The sequence below is a fragment of the Octodon degus genome, unplaced genomic scaffold (assembly GCF_000260255.1).
Source record: "Octodon degus isolate 3935 unplaced genomic scaffold, OctDeg1.0 scaffold00099, whole genome shotgun sequence".
NCBI classification, from domain to species: Eukaryota; Metazoa; Chordata; class Mammalia; order Rodentia; family Octodontidae; genus Octodon; species Octodon degus.
This window is the reverse complement of record NW_004524675.1, coordinates 6,339,559-6,346,377: the sequence shown is the minus strand read 5'-3', so window position 1 is coordinate 6,346,377 and position 6,819 is coordinate 6,339,559. Positions and strand designations below refer to the sequence as shown.

General features: G+C 38.0%; 1 pseudogene; it reads left to right on the top strand.

Annotated features, from left to right (window-relative positions):
• The first annotated feature begins 1,345 nt into the window (after window positions 1-1,345).
• LOC101572839 lies at window positions 1,346-2,045 on the top strand (annotated as a pseudogene).
• The last annotated feature ends 4,774 nt before the right edge of the window (window positions 2,046-6,819 follow it).

Genomic DNA, 6,819 nt, shown 5'->3' with positions numbered 1-6,819 from the left:
CTACTTAAGAGACTGAGGTAGTACAATCAGAAGCTTAAAGCCAGCCAGGATAACATAGAGAGACCTTGAGAAGAAAGAAATAGGAGCTTCCAAATTGTAAAATTGTTGCTTTTGGCATAGAAGAAAAGTGTCAAAGAACATGTATCATTCCGTTCCTGACATCATATTCATCATTGTCTCTTGAGTTGCTCTTCTTTAATAAAAAGAAGAAAGAATTCCCATATGATGAACAATATGTTTTATATTTATAACTATAAACATAAAAGCTTCAAAAAAGTAAATGTTTCAATGAGTTAATTGTACTTTGTGTTTAAGATACTTTTTTAAAAAAATTATTCATTTATGTGTTTGGTACAGCGTCTTACTGTGCAGCTCAGACTTGTAGTGATCCTCCTGTTTTCATTCTCCAAGCACTTGGATTACAGGCATGCACCACCATGTCTCAGTGGCTGGCTAAGTGCACCCTGGAGATCAAACAAAGAAACTCTTAAAACCAAAAGTTCATTTTAACAGAAAAAATAATGGTTCATCTCAGAATTTCTTAAATTAAGATTAAAATAGCAAGGCCTTGTGGTGCATATCTGTGGTGCAAGCATTCAGGAGGCTGAGATAGGAGGATAGCTATGAGTTCAAGGCCTCTCTAGGCTACATACTGAATTCAAATGCAGATTAAGTTACAGAGCAATACTTTGTCTCAAAACAAAAAGCTGAAATAAAGGAGGAGAAAATTGCAATAATAGGCGTTTAGAATACTTGTTTTTCTGATTCTCTGATGGAACTTCCACTCTAATTTCTCTTATTAAGAGGCTTTTATAAATATTTAGTTGCATCCCCTCCACCCACATCCCCAATGCCATTTCTCCAGTTACTCAGCAACTTACATCTTATTTTAAAATGTTGTTTTTCTTAAAGAAAAAATTGTTTTATAATCATTATGCCTTTTAATATAATACCTCCAAATAATATTTTGTGTAAATATTGTATTTGTACTGGTAAATTGGGTGGGATTTTTTTTTTTTTTTTGCTCTAAACCTACATGGTATGTTTCTCAAAAACAAGTTGGTCAACAGCTATTGAATTATTAACCACCTGATGCAATTAATGCCTTTAGAGGAATGCTACTGGACTTGCTTCCATTCAATGATTCTTCCACATGAAGTCATAATGAAAGGGAGCTTCCTGTGATTCAGGCTTCACTTTGGAACTAAATTAGCCAGTACCTTGTTTTTAGATTTCTCACTGTCCAGAGCTGTGATGAAGTAATTCTTGTTATTTCAGCTACACTGTGTGGTTTTTTGCTATCACATCCTGAGCTTACTGACACAACTTCCCATTTTTTTTCCAGTTATCCACCTCTTCTATAAAAGTCTGTCAATAGCGACCATGGCGAGGGAACATGGCTGAATCCGGACCAAAGTTGGTGCTGTTCGTGTGTCCAGGTAACATTTGCCGATCGCCCATTGCAGAAGCAGTATTCAGAAAACTTGTAACTGATCAAAACATTTCAGATAACTGGGCCATTGACAGCGGTGCTGTTTCTGACTGGAATGTGGGCCAGGCTCCAGTCCCAAGAGCTGTGAGCTGCCTAAGAAATCATGGCGTTAGTACACACCATAAGGCAAGACAGGTCACCAAACAGGACTTCGCAACATTCGACTATATCCTGTGTATGGATGAAAGCAATCTGAAAGATTTGAATAGAAAAAGTAATCAAGTTAAAAACTGCAAAGCTAAAATTGAACTGCTTGGGAGCTATCATCCACAGAAACAGCTCATCATTGAAGATCCCTCTTACGGGAACCAGTCTGACTTCGAGCTGGTATACCAGCAGTGCCTCAGGTGTTGCAGAGCCTTCCTGGAGAAGGCCTGCTAGGGCTGGCCAGGCCCCGCTGTGGTCTGCAGTCATCCAATCCAGCTCTGCCCTTGCCTGTGCTCAAGCCCCAGTCCCCACCTGTTTCTCCACCTGACTTTACTGTTTCCTTTTTAAAAAATAATTGTAGGTGCAGATCTGCTGTATTTGCAGAAGAATAAATAAATATGCTTGATTTGGTATTAAAGAGTGTAATAAATATTCTTAGACTAGTTGAACATCCCACTTCATCCTGTTTACAGAGCAGTGAAACACTCACATACAGAATAGCAACATAGAGCACAGTGGAGCAAGAATGACCCCAAGGCGCGTGTCAGCCTTGTAGCCCAGGAAGACCTGGACAGTTTGCGCTCCTCAAGGGAGGGTGTGGACGCTGCCCTCCCCTCTGCTGTGAGCCTCTCCACCTGGGCCCCACCCGCGTCACAGCAGCCCATCCACAGCAGCTCTTCACCGACATCAACAGTGTTTTAGCTCATGCACATTCATGGTGCACAGTGTATTCGTGTGACCAGAAAGTGCAGTGAATGGCTCTGGAGAGGAAGGCACCATGAACTCCCTGCAGAAGCTACCCTCTTGCTTTGCACATGCTTGTCCCATTGGTCCTGTCACTTCTGCAGCTCTGAAGTCATTTTTCCCGCATATCTGTAGTCGGGCTGTACTGGCTGCCTTAATGTCCTGAATCAATGGAAAATGTTTTCAGAGTCATTTTGACTTGGGGGTGAACCAGTTGGGGGTGAACCAGTGGTCACAGGGTACCAGGCTGGGTATGTAAGGTAGATAAGGACACACTCCTGGCTCTAGGAGTTGCCTTTACATTGGATGACACTCAGTGGCAGTGTCACTGTAGCTTTGATCACATTTTATAAGGACATGAAAGAGGGTTTCCAGAACTGCTTCAGAAAGGGGCAGGACTTTGGGAGAAGAGTGTTTGAAGCTATAGAGAGTATTTTTAAGGAGATTCATGGAAGTATGTCTTACTGTAATTTTTTCTTTAAACATTCACTGTATTTTGATCATACCTCCTTTATTTAAGATACAAAAGGTATTAGTAGAATTGTTGGTTTAATACCTGTTGGTATTGTCCAGTTCATTTAATGAGGAGATCTTCTTATTTGCTCCCATTTAAACCACTTTCCTCTAAACTTTAATTCTGTTCAAAGAGAACATTTGTAAAAAGGTAGCTTACGAGCAGTTGAGGGGTGTAGCAGTTTTACACACACATGTAATGTTTGTCAAATCCAAATTGGCTTAGGTATGAACAAGGAAGATAAAAAGTTGGAAAGTCTATTACATTTGTATCCTTAAATATTGATTTGTTAGTAGGAAAATTATAGGCAAATATAGGTGATTTCATTCTCAAATTCAATGGATATCAGAAAAGGTGACTTTCAAAGGAAACTGGGATGCTACAAAACTACAACTGATACAAATCTTGCATCTTCCTCATTTCTTGTTGTCAAATAAAGAAGTATGTGAGAAAAAAAAAAGTTTGTCAAGTTAAAACACTTATCTTACCACTTTTCATAGATCTGCCTACATTTTATTTGATTCATCATGTTTATTTTGGTCTCTCTAAGGATTGATATGATGTTATTGTGTTACTTATTTTCCCATTTCTGGGACAAAATACGTGATACTGGTAACTTAAATGAAGAAAGCTTTATCTTGCCTTGTATGCCAAGGGGATCCAGTCTATGTTCAGACGATTCCAGGTAAACAATGGCATGACACAACAGGATGGCACAGGAAAGTTGTCTACTGGTTTGTAGACAAGAGGGCAAGAGAGATGTAAACACTTTGGGACAAGAGTATGACCCACTGGCTCATCCCTTCCAAACATCCAAGAGTGATATTTTAGAGAACATTTCAGATATAGACCATATCATTCTTGACCCCAAAAGGCTTATGTCCATTTCATGGTACTAAATGTATTCAATCCAATCCTAAGAGTCACCAAAGTCTTCAAAGTTTCAGAAGTGTGGAGACATCCATGTCTGAAGTATGCCTTGAGACCTAAGATAAACCCTTATCTATGAGTCCCTCTAAAAGTCACAAAGAGAATTAAGCATTTCCTAGCATAAAACAGCACAAGATATACCTGAAAATTTAAAACAAGGAAAAGGGAGCTAGATTGGAATGGGAACAAGTTAAGACTGAAACCCAGCAAGGCAAATATTAAATCCTATAGCTGCATGTTCAACCCAGGAGAGAGTGTACCGAGATGTGAGCTCAACAGGGTGTAAACAGCCATGTCCCTTTTGCTACTGTCTTGGGCTACCTTCTCACACTACCTGGAGCATTCTCAAAACTCTTTTCTTTTTCATCTCCAATTTCCTGGCATCTCCAGAGCATGTTTATGGTTGCTCTTACAGCTTTACACTTTTCCCTCTTATGGGATACTATCAAGGATTGTCACCCTGTCACACAATTTTTTCTGGCTTCCAAAATCTTCCTAAAACTTAGTGGAAGACTCCATGGCATCATGACTCTTACATTCTGAATATCTGAAATACCAGCACTACTTCCAAGACACCAAAGTTAGCAATCAGGTTGAGCAGTGGCTAAGACTCACTTGGCCTGACTATAGGAGACTCTGAGTGCCTGAATGGTTTAATTTAGGGATACACTTTCCTGGGTAACATGAATCAGAAGACATGCCAGGCATTCACTTTTCAAAAGAAAAATTTGTAATCTTCTTCCCTCTAAGCCTGTGATGGTTAGAATTTTGCTGATTTTTGACATGCCTTTAAGGCATCTCTATTCTGTGTGCAAAGCACTTGGCTTCTTTTTAATGTGATTATTTTCAGGACTGGTACGCTTTTTTCCTCAAATTTCATTCCTAGCAACACAGCAAAGTTTTCAAGTCATTCATCTCTGCTAATTGCTCCTGATTTTCGGAGTTTGGGCCAAAAGATGTAAGCAATACATGCCACAGCCTGAACATTGGGCCACATTGAACTTACTTGACCAGATTAATCAGTTTGCTGCCCTTCATCTCAGTCCCCCACAAAGTCTCACTGTATGAGCAAATGACAGAGAATTTTTTTTCCAGAGGATAACACACATACCCTCTATTCAACTGTCAATGGAGTTCTTGCTCCCAAGTCTCCTGAGCCTAGCCTGTATTGCCTGAATTCTGGTCTTCTAAGTGCTAAGCAGTATCATACTTAAAGTACTGCTAACAACATTCTAGGGCTTCTCTAACCAACATACCCCAAATTTCCAAAGTTCTGTACATCTATTTCGAAGACTGTAAAACATGCCTAGTACAATCACAGTAATAACCTCATTCATGGTGGCAAGTTTCTGTATTATTTAGCTTTAATATCCAACAACCACAATTTAAAGGAAGAGATGCTAATTTTAGTTTGTAGTTTGGGTGGATTCAGCATCCATGGTCAGTTGACTACAAGGCAGAAATGCATAACAAATGAACACTTTTCATTGTGTGATGGCCAAGAAACAAAGAGAAGGTAAGAGCCAGAGATGACAATGCACCTTTTGAAGTCAGGCCCCAGAGATCTGCCCTTCTGACCAAACCTCACTTCCAAATGTGAGACTTTTGTGATACATTTTAGATCTCAACTGAAATCATTTTAGTTAGCTTGACTGTGGGATCATTTTAATGTAAGCATATACCAAGACATTTTGTTTATGTGTTACGTAGGTGCCATTTCTATTCATTTGGAAACTCATACTGCAACAAAGCTGAGAAAATAAGCATTGATAATGTAATGTCTGTAGCAGTAATTTGGTAACTGAATGTTGAAAGTCTCCTCTGTTTTATTAATATTTCTTATGTAAATGGATCTTCAAATAAGAATTGAACTCAGCCGAGTAAGTTGACCGTGTGTGTGTGTGTGTGTGTGTGTGTGTGTGTGTGTGTTTGTGTGTATAATAAGTTTTTTGAATGATGGAATATTGAAAGCATTCATTATTTATTTACTTGTATAATCTTTGAGAAGATTTTACCAAATAAAATTTCTAAAACTTAAGAGTCAAACTTGGTCTAGTCAATAGACTAAAGTAATTAAAACTTCAAATTTCTTTGAAATTTTAATTTAAATGTACTAATTTGAAGAATTTCCAAGAAAGGTTTGTAGGATTCTGCTAGTAATCAACTTGAAACTGAAAGAAGGTTGTCACCACCTTGTTAGTTATAAGCTTTATTAATGACTCATCTTAATAAATTGGGAGTATTTTATTCATGTTTAGAAAGGTAATGAATACAAAGTATGGGTCTGGTCTCAAATGTATCTCAAATCACACCATCCTTACCCTGGATATGTAACACTGAACGTCCTCCTAAAGTTATGGTTTTTGATTATCATTTGTCATGTGGAAATGAAAACAGCATCTGCTACTTAGGTTTCTTGAGAATATTCATAAATATCTTAAAAATAGAGTCAACTAGCAGGAGTATTCAATACCTGCTAGGTAGTATTATCTTGTACTTGGTTTTATTTTATGAGGTAGTTATAGAGTAAGTTCTTGTGAACAACCTATGATATTTAAAGTTTTTATTTGAGTTGTTTGACTAAGGAGATACCCCAAGTATAATATGCTGTCCCTTTGGGGATATTATTCTTATTTCTTTTTAGTTCTCATTAAGTGTTTAGGTTTCTAAATCCATATTTTGTAAGCCCCGTGTGCTGAAGAGTTTGGCTAATCACATTCTGAGCTTCATGTTTGCTAATATTCTCTCTAAAGGTCTAGCTGAACATGGTTTATTTTCAGAGAGCAGATTTATTAGGACTATGAAAGCATGTATTGATGCTTGGTAGCATGAATATCTCTTTATTGGAATAATTACTGGAGAGTTAGGAATTGAAAATATTGATTTCATTTATTTCATCTTTTGATATGGACAAAAATATTAAAAGCCATCAAACACTAGCATTGCCCTTTGACAGAACCATTTAATTCTGGCTATGGGGAAAATTGTGGCA